This window comes from Leptonychotes weddellii, chromosome 4 (assembly GCF_054177405.1).
Source record: "Leptonychotes weddellii isolate Sample4059 chromosome 4, ASM5417740v2, whole genome shotgun sequence".
NCBI lineage: Eukaryota > Metazoa > Chordata > Mammalia > Carnivora > Phocidae > Leptonychotes > Leptonychotes weddellii.
The window spans coordinates 21,131,309-21,144,452 of NC_138372.1; positions in this window are offsets into that span (position 1 = coordinate 21,131,309).

A 13,144-nucleotide genomic window follows, 5' to 3' on the forward strand; every position below is an offset into this window, starting at 1 on the left:
TGAGGCTGGGCCCCATAGGCCCCTGGACCCCCAACCCTGCCCAGCTCAGGCCAGCCTGGGGACAGAGCCAGGTGTGACCAGCTCAGGGGACACAACAGCAGCCTCAGGCCCACCAGGTCTAGGCCTCTGAGCTCTGGTCTTTGCCCCATGGGTCCCTCCGTGGCACTGGGCTCTGGCCACGTTCCTCTGCCCAGGCCGACTCGCTTTTCACCCACGGCCCCCTCTGACCCAGGCCTGCTTCGTGGGGGCTCACTCCCTGGCTGCCCCCCACCCACCCCTTCTATAGGGTCTGGTCTTTTTCCTCTGCCCTCAGGACCAGCCTGGCCCAGCTCCAAGCTGGACATTGCCGCACGGCCAGGATCTCTGCCAATCTGTGAGCCTGCTGGCTGCCTGCAGGAGGGTGGGGGAGAGGGGAACTTCTGTGAGCCCGGCATTCATTATCCCAGGCACAGGGCGCTGGGCTTGTTACTAAAGGCCCAGACTCAGGAATCCTAGCTCCTCCACTTTCAAGCCTGGATGATTCCACAGGTGAGGCCTTACACACTTGGAAGGAGGTTCCGACTCCCATGGCCACCATCCTGCTGGGGGCTTCTGCGGGAAGAGCTGCAGGGGAGCATCTTCTCTTGCTGAGCACTGCCGACCGGAGGGGATGCCCTGAGCAAAGACTCTGACACCCATCCCTCCTCCTCCTCCCCCACCGGGCCCCTTTCCCTCCGAGGCTGTTCCAGCACATTCCATGATGAAGCAGCCTCATTACCGAAGCCTGCGGCTCATTAGCAGGTAGCTGGAGGGGCCGGGGGGACCCCTGAGTGACACTGGACGGGGTGGGACGGGAGGGGGAGCCGTGAGTCCGGCCGGTAACAAACACGTGCTCGGGGCTTCCTGCTGACCTCGGGGTGCGCGGATGGGCAGCAGACATCCTGGGCTGTTTTTAATCACTCGCGATCCCACGTGATCTCCACAGGGACCTGTGGTGCCGTGCTGCTGTTAGAATGGTCCTCGTTTTAGGCCGTGGACAGGGGCGCAGGGAGGGGCAATGACCTCCTCAGGGTCAGACAGCTGGAGGCCACAAACCTGGCCCTAAGCCCTGCGGCCCGCATTGACCGAGGTCCTCCTGTGTGCTGGGACCGTGACCTGCAGTACGGGGCGCTTGCAACAACCCTACGAGGTGGGGGCCCTGTTATTATCCCATTTTATAGACAAACCGAGGCACAGAGAGGTCAAGGTACTTGCCTGAAGTCACACAGCTCCATTTTCTTGCCCTCAGACCCTATTCCTTCCACACGGAGATGGAATTGGGATCTTCTGGGGAAAGGCCTGAGCCTTACAGGGGTGTGTCTATGGCTTCCACTGAAGCTGATCTCCCCCTGCTCTCACCCCAGGAGCCCTAGGGTCAGCATGGGGCTGAGGGCAGAGTTGCTGGTGTGGAGGAGACAGGTTTCTGGCCACAAGGGACAGGCAGGCCGATGAGACCAAGTCGTATATCTGTCATTCATTTGCTGTGTGACCACTTCCCCTCTCTGGGCCCTCATTTCAAAGGCTTCTAGGACTTGGGGGAGTCCCGCCTCTCTGCCCGGGCTCCTACCGTGTTCCTGGTAAGACGGGAAGCAGGGCCGGCCTCCCTCTCCTCCCAGTCCCTGGAGTTTTACCCCCTTGTCCTCTTCTCCCATCTCTCCACAGCCTTCCTCCAGCCTCCGCTCCAGCAGGAGAGGAACGGAATCGGGAACTGACCGAATGCCTGCGACATGGCTGGGCGCTGGGGACACCCACCCCCATTTTGTGCTCCAGCTCCGGGGTGAAGGAGGGGTCACTGTCATCCCCATGTCACAGTATCACAGATGAGGAAACCGAGGCTCAGAGAAGGTGAGTAGTCCGAGCAGGCCAGCTGGGAAACAGCAAGGCTGGAATTTGAATTCAGGGTCTGGCTCCAAAGCTGGCCCTCCAGGAAGGAAGCATGCTGCCCTGGTGCCCTCAACAGTCCCTGGCACCCCCCCACACCGTTCCCTCCACCTCTCTGAGCCTTGGTTTCCTTATCTGCACAATGGGCTCACGCTTCCTGGCTTGCAGGGTGGCCATGGGAGTCCAGATCACCCAGGGCCAGATGGGTTCTGCTCACAACACCTGAGCCTCAACAGAAGCCGCAGGCGGACTTACTCCCCCCCACCCCCGTTTCCAGCCCGTGTGGGAGGAAGGAAGAGACCAAAGGGGGGTTGTCAAAATGACCAGATGCTCGGTCCTACTCTGACCATCACAGCGTCATCCTCCTCGGGTGGGGGTCACAAGTGCTGGCTCTGTAGTCGGAGGCAGCTCAGACCTGGCTCCTCTGAGTTGCCTCGGGCAAGTCACTTACCCTGCCTGAGCCTCCGTGGCCCCTCAGCCCCAGAGGCAGCGCCTTGTGCTCAGGAGCCATCCCTGCTAGTCAGGACTCCCCGACCTCATCCCATAGATCACACCTCACACAGGTCCCTCTCTGGGGCCCACAGCCACACACGTGTGTGTATGCGTGTCCAAGGCAGGCCCGTCCCCACCCTGGCAGCTATCCGCACGGTGCACACAGCTCTCAGGTCAGCACAAGCCCTTTCTCCAGCCTGGGACCAGACATTGTAACACATAAGCCTTGTATGATTCTATCCTATATATACACAGACTTCCTAAGAAGACTAAGAAATCAATAAAAATCCAATAGAAAATTAGGTAAAAGACATAAATAGGTATTTCAAGAAGAAACCAGAATGGCTAATGATCATTTGAAAATATGTGCAATCTGATTAGTAATGAGACAAATACTGATTATAGAACGTGGAGAATCCCCATCCTACACCTGCTGGGCGGGCCGAAGTGAGGTTGCTGTCTAGATGGGGAACAAGGGCCCCCCTCCCACACTTCTGCTGGGAGCAGAAACAATATGGGCACTTTGGGAAAGTCAATGTGAAACAATATGGGCACTTTGAAAGTCAATGTGACTTGTAAAGTCAAACATGCACACCTTCTAATCCAGAATTGGCCCCAGAGAATCTCCTGAATATGTGCATCGGAGACTCATACAAGAATGTTCACAGCAGTTTTATCTGCAATAACAAAAACCTAGGGACAATCCAATCAATATTTTTAAGTCAGTGAATGGATCTCTCAAGTCTCTTCTGAGTCCAAGCTCCAAGTGTCAGACCCCACGGCAGTCCTGATGACCAGTGATGGGGGCTGAATCCGCTCCTGGTCGCAGGCAATGGACAGGGCTCCCTGCAGACTCGATCACTCACAGCAGACCCAGGTGGTCCCTCACTGAAGAGTTCCGTCTGAGCATCAGTGCCTCCCAGCTCCTGGGCCAGCAAGACCCATGTGGCTGGGATCAGGTGTCAAAGACCCAGGAGGAGGCTGGGCTGCCCCAGCAGCTGCTCCACCGGACAGGCCCATTTCTGGGACCAGGGAACACCAGTGTGACCCTCCCCAGATCAGAGACGCACAGGACCCTCAGAGAGCCTCCTCCCCAGCCCTCCGTGTGCAGATAGGCAAACTGAAGCCAACAAGTGGGCTGGGAGGAAGGTCAGAGATTTCTAAGTTTCAGTCCCATAGCCTCCCCAGCAGCCCCCAAGACCCCCCACCCCCTCAGCAGGCAGATGCCCCTAGGCAAGAATTTGTCCCCCACATACACACTCCCCACCAGACTGAGTTACAGTGATGGACAGCCCCCCCAACCTCGCTACCATCCTCCTTTCCCCTCTCATCCGTGGCTGGGGCTGCTCCCCCCACCTACCTCCAGCTCATATCAGGAAGCCCTTGAGTAATAGCAGTGGAAGTTCTTTCTCTTTGGGGGACCACCATGTTCCTCCACCTATACCCCCAGAGGGCTTTTGGCCAGCAGCCAAGCCAACCACCTTCTGCTTTGCTTGCAAAATTCAGTAAAGGAGGCAGAGCCTCCTGAGCAGGGGGGAAGGACAGGGGATTCTAAATGAGCCCTTGGATGATGGCCAGGGTGGGGTCAGGGAGCAAGTTACCATCCCAGGCTGGGTCTGGGGGTAAGCTCCATCTCAATCACTCCAGGATGAGCTGCCTCAGCTCTGGACACCAGGTCTCAAGTCCTAACCCCTTCCCATTCATGCTGGGCCTCCCCAACCAAAATCTAAATCACTCGTCTTACCCTAAACTCTGCTGGGTGTGATCCTGGAGACAGCCCTACCTGCACTCCACCACCCAGACCTCCACTCAGACCAAGAGTAATACCTGAGGGAGAGGACTGGCTTTGATGCCACTGGGGGACAGATCACCCCACAGGCCTGGTCAGGGAGGACAGAAAGGACCCCTAGCAGAGTCTCCAGACCTTCCCAGATGTTCCTCCTCAGGCAGTGGGCTTTATCCTGAGATCCCTGAGGACCACAGAGCTGCCTCTCACCCCCGGGGGCCTGGATCTGGGTTGAGGTCTTTTGGGCACAGCATGGGAGGCTCAGGTTTGGTATCAGGCAGATGGGCCTCACCAGCTATGAGATTCTTGGTAAGTCAGCTCCCTCTCTGGGCCTCGGTTTCCATCGGTAAAATGGGGATGACCCTGGTAGGATCAGATGAGATCGCGGTGAAGTGCCTTGCATGGCGCCAGGCAGGGCTGGGGGAATGAGTTCTGGGCCTGTGCCCTGGGTGCACTGGGGCTACGATCCTCCCCACAGGGAGGGGGATGGAGGCCATGACCTTTGCCTAGACCTCCGACGGCTCGGGAGAACTGAACAGACACAGGAAATGGGCAAGAGCTGCCTGGCACTGAAAGCCTGACTGGTCTGGCATTTATCCCACTGAGTCAACAAGCTCAGCGGTCTTTCCTGTTCGGACAGCACATCCCTGTCCCAGCACCACAGAGCTTAACGTCCGTGGCCAGGCCTGGGGGGTGCCTGGCCGCTAGTCAGCACCAGTGGGTGCCTGGAGCTGCTATTCTCAGTCGCAGTGTGGGGCGTCCCTGGGGCTCCGGGCACATCCTTGCTACCTCTCTATCCGGGCTGCCCATCGGGAATGCGTTCCCACGTGGGAGCCTCACTGGGAAGCCGGCGGGGGAGCGGTGGGGGGCAGCTATGGCGATGGGTCCTCTACCAGGGCGGGGGCGTTGTCATTGCAAAGTGATGCTCTTAACAACCCAGAGAGGGGGCTGGTGACACAGAGAGGGAAACAGAGACTCACAGAGGGTGAGCAGTTTGCCTCTGTCACCCAGCCAGAGGTAGCAGAGGTAGGATTCAAGCCCAGGTCTACTCCAGAGCCCACACTTACCTACCACGCCACAATGCCACGGGACCTCAAGGCCACCCAGATCTCACCTGTGACATCAGCCCCCTCGCAGACTGTGAGTTTGGCCAGCGCCCTGCAGCACACCCACCCACACCATCCCTGTCGCTGCCCACAGCGTCATTTGGGGTGGGAAGTATGTCCCTTTGAAAGATAAGGAGACCAAGTCTCAGAGGGGTGAGGGGACTCGCCCGAAGTCATCAGCCGGCTGTAAATAGCAGAGCTGGGATGTGGTCCCGTGTCTGTGTGAGGCCAAGGCTCAGCTCTCCCTGCCACCCCCTGCTCTGTCGACCCCCAGCCCCTTCCACTGATGCCATCACTTCCCGCCAGCCGACAGCCCTGGTGCACCTCTCTTCGGGCTCTGGGAGAGTGTCTGCCGCCCCAGAAACTTCCATCCTCTGGGAGGAGAGAAATCCATGGCATGATCAGCGTTAACTCTGCCAGGGAAGTGGGCTCTTCAGATTTCGGATGACAGGTTCTTAGAGGGAGAGCAAACGCTTTGGATGGCAGAAGCTGGCTCGGAAGAAAATCCCCACAGGCTGGAGCTGCAGAGCGAGGCTCACATGATGGGATTTCATATGTAAATGTGAATTTAGCATGCAGTGCAAAGCTGAGCTGAGATGAGCAAAATAAATCAACCATCAGGTACAGAGGAGAGAGACAGGCCTGACATGAGAGCTGACAGGGAGTTCAGGATGAGCCCACGAGGTGACATGTCTCTCATGTCACCTGTCCCTTCACTCTCCCCACCGCCCCCATCATTCAGTCCATTCCCAACCAAGGCTCCTCTGATGAGACAGAGAATCCCCAGACCTGGCTAGCTTAATAAAAACAACAATAATCATATTAGCAATAATGGAAATGATTTTATCAATAGATAAAATTACCTTTGCTTCTGAACAGTTATTACTGAATGCTTACTCTCCAGTATGTACTCACATAATCTCCATCTTCACAACAAACTTGCAAGGTTGGTATGATTAGCATCATTTTATATGAGAGGAGGTTGCAGCTTAGAAAAGCTAAATAATACAGAACCAGTAAGTGGCAGAGCTGAGATTTGAACTTCAGTCTGACTCCAAAGCAAACACCCTCCTGTGTACATCTTGCAGCCTTTTAGAGCATGTTGATAGAGGTATGGAGTCCAGCAGAAGGGAGGTGAAAGTCCTATTCAACTGGGCAGCACAGAATCCTCTGTCATTCTGAGGAACAAATGTAGAAGGTCATGGATAAGTTTGTCTAAAAGTAGGCCCTCTTGCCTGAGAAGAGCATGGGAACTAGGTCCCATGGATTAATTAGTTCATTCATTAATTTAACAGTTTTATTAGGATCCTATTATGTTCCAGGCTCTCTTCTAGGTCCTCGAGACAGAGAAGTGAAGAAGGCTGACAACATCCTTGCTCTTGTGGAATTCACATTCCAGTAGGGAACACGGATGATAAACAAATAAATGTATTTCAAGAAGTGATAAGTTCTATGAGGAAAAATAGTGAATTGCAAGGGACTAGGGATGACAGGTCCCAGGGAGCTGTAGATGTAAAGGCCCTGTGGTAGGAATAAGCTTGATGTACCCAGGGAACAGCAGGGAGGCCAGTGTGGCTGGAGCAAAGTGGGCAGTGGAGAGGGAGGTGGGAGACGAGAAGTGAAGGGTTGGCAGGAGGAAGATCACTTAGAATCTATAGGCCATGGCAGGCTTTGGATTTTATTTTTAATGTTGAGGGGATTCATTGCAGAGTTTTTAATATGAAAGTGACATGATCTGGTCTGTCCTAAAAAAAAAAATCACTTTGGCTTCTGGGTGGAGAAGAGGAATAGGGGACAAGAGAGAAAGCAGGGAGATCAGGGAGGAGGGATCACACAAGTTCAGGTGGACCTGGGGGGGCAGCAAGAGGACAGTGGGGAGAGGTGGCTCCTCACTGAGGAATTATTGCAGGAACCCGGTGTTTATCCTTAAAAAGAAGAGGCAAAAGTGAGCATGAATGCTGCCCTCAAACATCGGAAAGGCTGTCACATGGACCAGAGGTCATTTTCCTTCTGCGTGGCCCAGATCAGAACCAGGACCAGTGAGTGGGTGAGGCCACAGGACAGCTGGATTTCCTCCGATAAGGGATGCTGACTCGAGGTGGAGACAGTGACCTCTCTCCCACCGGAGGTGCAGAGCAGAGGTCAACTCTCAGAGTTCCCCAGGTGCAGTAGACAGAGATCAGCCTTTGTGATCAGATAGAGCTGGATCCGAAGCCTCCTACCTCTGCTTATTATCTGTGCTGCCTTGGGCCGCTTCATTTTTCTGAGCTTGCTTTCCTCACCTCCGAAGTCCCACCTAATCGTATTATTGTAAGAGTTTAATGCAATCAGGTACATAAAGCACCCAGAAGTGTGCCTGGCACAAAGGAGGTGCTCAGTAAATGTCAGTGATGATGATGATGGTTATGATGTCAATGATGGTGGCGGTGGGGAGCATGATAATGGGAATGATAGGGATGGTGATGATGATGCGGATGATGATGATCATCATCATGGTGATGATTGTGATGGAACGATCATGGCGATGATGTGATGACAACGAGAGAGTGATGGTGACAATGGGGATGATGTTGATGGGGATGATGGAGATGGTGGTGGTGATGGTGATGAAGGTGATGACAATGTTATCAGTGGTGATGTGTTACTGTGTGGCTTGGTGGTGGTTGTTGAAGAAGGAATTCAAGCATCGGGGAAAGGAATGGACTAGAAGACCACTGAGGGATTTTTCCAATTCTAAAATTTTATGAGAAAACACTCTACAAGTTGGCTCATCACTGTCAGGCAGGACTCACTCTGTTGACATCATCACTCCCTTTATTGACTTCCTCCTTGGGAATTTGTTAGCCCAGAAGGAGCAGTAGAAGCACCCCCAGGCTCAGCTTCTGAACCTGCGAGCCCTGCCCCAATTTGTGCTCAACGCTGTGCCTCCCACACTCTGGGCAGCTCTGGGAACCAGCGAGGGGGGCTGAAAGGGGGTGGGGGTTGGGGGAGGGGCAAAGATGCTCACCTCTGTGGACATTTCCCACTCCCCCACATTCAATGGTCATCCAGCTCAGGGTATGGTCAGAGATCCTTGGAATCATAAAAAACCTTACATTCTCTGGTGCAACCACCCCCTCCCATTAACAGATGAGACACAGTCCAGAAAGGGAGAATGACTTTCTTAAATTTACAAGCAAAGTCCATGTCTCCTGATTTCCAGTTTAACTCTCTACTTCACCATACTTGATCTATTGACCCTATGTTCTCACAGGTAATCAACACCAACCTTCTCTGCCTCATTGTCCTGACAATAAAACCCTGTCTTGTCAATGTCTGATCCAACATTTCCAGGTGCATAATCTGGTAACCTTGGCCAGCTTGAGCTCCCTAAGTATCACTTTATAATATAGATTATATAGATTATTTATTTAGAGACTTCTTTGCTTCAGTTTATCTTAGCCCAGGTCCACTATCTTTTACTCCAAGAGAAGCAGCTATGTCCTTACCAATTTCCTTGAGATTTCTGTGGGTTAGCCAGTTTTGCGTTCTCTCTCCCATCCTTGACTGTCCCCCGGTGTATCTTGGAGGAATTGCATTCAGTTGCTAGAAACAAGGATCTGAACAATAATGGCTCAAACAAATGGAAGATTATTTTTTTCTTTCATTTAAGAGAACTTTGGACATAGAAGTTCCCATTATGTTATGTTAGCTCCACATATTTTGTCAATGTCCTGGTCTCCTTTGGTTTTGCTTTACCTTCCTCAGTGCATGACCTCAACCTAGAGATCATCTATTGGTCCTATGAAGGCTGCTGGATATCCAGAAATTACTGTAGCAGTCCAGACAGGAAGGAAAAGCAAGGCAGAGGACAAAGGAGCAAAGAGGGTTCTGTGTGCTGCCTAAGCTCCCATCAGAAGGCTTTTCTGGAAGCCACACTTAACAATTCTATTCACATTGCACTGGCCATCCTGTCTGAAAGGAAGAGAGTGGGGACTAGTCAATATAATTTTTTTAAAGTTTTATTTATTTATTATTTTAGAGAGAGAGAGAGAGCATGAGCAGGTGGGGCAGAGGGAGAGAGAGAATCTCAAGCAGACTCCGTGCTGAGTATGGAGCCTGTGGCGGGGCTTGAACTCACGATAATGAGATCACAACCTGAGCCAAAACCAGGAGTCAGAGACTGAACCAACTGCGCCACCCAGGTGCCCCTAGTAAACATAACTTTTAAGCAGGGCACCCATCCACCCCCAACAACATTGTTATTCTTGCTACCAAAGAACAGGAGACAGGGTTCTGAGTGACACCCTGCCACCTGGATATCACCCAGCAACTAGAAGAATTTAAATAAGGACCTAGAGATGCCAAGACCAGAGCTCTGGCCCCAGAGCTGAATCCAGGAATTCTCCTTGTGGGAAAAGGGAGGGGGGTGCAGAGATCCTTTCATACCTTCCTCCATTTTAAAACAAATTAAAAGTCGTATTTTAGCAAAAGGTGCCTACTGTAGAAAAATTTTAACCGTAAAAAAAAAGAAAAATCCTTTCTAATCCCCTATGCAGAGATAACATCTGTTGGTATTTTTGCATCCATCCTTCTGGGTTTTATTTTTCCTATGCTCATATTAGCAAAATTAGAAATTTACTTCATGTCCAGTTTTATATGCTGCTTTTATTTCCTGTCTTTACTTTTGTAAGCACTTGCCCATCATGCGTTACATTTGAAGGTCTCATTTTTAGTGGCCACACAACAGTGCAGCGTGTGAGCTGTCCCATAACTGATGTAATTAGATGACCCCCATCTACTGATGCTGGATGACTGACCCCAAACAGAGCTTTTTCTCCATCTCTGACTACATCCTTATGGCAGATTTCCGGTCTCACCGGGTCCCAGGGTATGGAGATTTTGAAGGTTTTCGAGCGATATTGTGAAACCGACCTCCTGGGAAGCTGGCCTGGGTTCCTCCACACCTGAGCATCCTCAAGTGGGTACCTGGTGCCTCCCGCTCACCTCCACCTGACTCCCGCCTCAGCCTCCTCCCCCGTCTCTCGAGGAAAACAATGGAAAAGTTTATATTCTGAAATATCTAATCAGGTATTTATCTCTAAGCACTTTAAAAAGTCAACATAATTACTCTAGTCACATTAAGTTTAATTTGCAGTAAATTATGTATTTAGCATGAAGTTGAGGTTGCTTTGCTGGTTGCGGTGGAGCTAGGGTTTGGCTGTTTACAGCGGGAGTCCTAGATACCAGCCCACACTAGGGGGGGCGGTCTGGGGTCCTTTCTTAGGAAGGTGTTATTCCCAGGGTGGGGGTAGGGGAGGACCCTCCGTGTCTAGGAGGTCTGGAATTGCACCAGTGCCCCAGCGGGGTGTCCCAGGGGGGCTGGGAGAGGGAGGGTCTGGTTCACTGGATACACTATGGTTCAAGTCCTGGCGTGTCTGTTGAGCCGAAAGTCTCCCGTGTGTGTGCTGTGCAGATTGGCTTGGGGCGTAAGTCACACCAGGTGCAATCCCTGAGGCAGAGCTAAAGATTTTAGTTCCTCTCCCAAAAACCCAGAGGAGCAGTTGGAGGGATTTAGGCCAGAGTTACCTGCTGTGCAGCCCTTCTAACTGCTGGGGGTAGGGGGATGGAAGGGAGGGGCATGCAGGATAGCAGGGGAATGAGGGAAGGGGGCTGATGTAGTCCCCCAAGTGAGGGATGATGCCTGTGGCAACAGCTCTGGCCACGCCACCCTGTGTTCCCTGCGCCAGCTCTGAGTTCACCTGCACCTGTGGTGGGTGGTTCTCATTCATGGCCCTATTTCCAGTGCCCTGGGGGCTTGAGCAGCCATGGACAGGGCAGCCCAGAAGTGCCAGGGATTTACACCCCAGGGGTACCCCTCAACCAGTGAGGGATGGGCAGGGTTGGATACATAGATAAATACCCAACTTCTCTCTGAGGGACAAATCTGAGGCACGTCCTACACACTTCCTCAGAGGGTTCCAAGCAAGACTGAGCCCACAATGACCTGCTCTCTGATTCAACCTTTAGGGCTTTTGTCCCTCTTGACCCCTGTCCCCTCCTCACTGTGGCTTCTGGGATCAGCATCCACATAAGCCACCTGCACTTTTGGAGAAGCCCAAACCCAGACAGTGCTGGATCTCTCCAGAGCAGCAGAAGCTGGATGGATAGAGCGGAGCACTGGAGAGGTACTCAGGAAAGAAGGGCAGAAGAGTGCTGGGCAGGATGCAGGATGAGGAAGAGGGAGAGGTCAGCATGAGCAAGATTGATCAGCAGGTGAATGTAGGTTCTTTCCCATGTGTGTGTGTGTGTGTGTGTGTGTGTGACCAACACCCCACCCCATTTCCATTGCTTCAATAATATCTCTGTGCTCAGTTACAGTCAATGCCCCCAGCCCCTTTATGCCATGTAGATCAATTTTGCATGCCCTCGAATTTCACATGCAGGGAATCCCATGCTAGGTATCCTGGGTCTTTGCTCAACAAAGTATTTCTGAGATTAACCTATGTGTGTATTTATTAGCAGTTTATTCTTGCTTATTGCTCAGTCTTTGTCCATTATACCACAGTTTGTTTATCTGTTAACCTGTCAGTGGATAATTGAGTTAAATCCACTTTGGGGTTATGATGAATAAAGTTGCTATTAAAATGCTTATACAGTCTATTTATAGACCAAAGTTTTCATTATATTCTGGTACTTAAAATTGGAATTCCTAGGTCATAAAGTAGGTGTGTATTTTACATGATAACAAATTGACAAGCTGTTTTCCAAAGTGACCATATTATTCTGCATTCCTCCAAAAATGTATACAGTTTCCATTCATTCCACATTCCTCACCAATACTTGGTATTCTCAGTCTGTTTAATTTTACTGATAATGCAGATCCCTGGCAACTAATAATGTTGAGCATTTTTTCAGGTGTACTTTGGCCATTTGTAGCTCTTCTAATGAAGTGTATGTTTAAGTCTTTTGCCCATTTTTTTTTTTTTAGTTTTTCTTTTCATAATTGATTTGTAGGAGTTCTTTCTGTATGCTGAGTATAAGTCCTTTGCCGGGTATATGTATTGTGATTATTTCCCCTATCTGTGGCTTGCATTTTCTTATTCTGAATGATATCTTTTGAAGAATGAAAGGTTCTTATGCTGAAATCCAGTTTGTCATTTTTTAATGGCTATTATAGATAGTGCTTTTGTGTGTGTGTCTTAAGAATCTTGGTCTAGGGGTGCCTGGGTGGCTCAATTGGTTAAGTATCAGACTCTAGATTTCCGCTCAGGTCATGATCTCAGAGTTGTGAGATCAAGCCTCATATCGGGCTCTGCACTGGGCATGGAGCCTGCTTGAGATTCTCTCTCCCACTTCCTCTGCAGCGCCCCCACCCCCACCCCCCAGCTCATGCTCTCTCTCTCTAAAAAAAATCTTGGTCTGCATCCAAGATCACAGAGATGTTTTCCTAAGATTTTTCTCTTATCTTATTTTTTAGTTTTCAGGTTTATATTTGTTTTATCTCAAATTCATTTCTATACAGGGCATGAGGTAAGACTCCAAGTTCATCATTTTTCCATAGGGATACAGGTGTTACAGCACCATCTGTTGAAAAGACGGTCCTTTCTCGCACTAAAATATCTCTCAGTCTTGCATGAACAGACATTTTTCCAAAGAAGACATCCAAATGGCCAACAGACACATGAAAAAGTGCTCAATATCGCTCGGCATCAGGGAAATCCAAATCAAAACCTCAATGAGATACCACCTCACACCAGTGAGAATGGCTAAAATTAACAAGTCAGGAAACGACAGATGTTGGCGGGGATGCGGAGAAAGGGGAACCCTCCTACACTGTTGGTGGGAATGCAAGCTGGTGCAGCCACTCTGGAAAACTGTA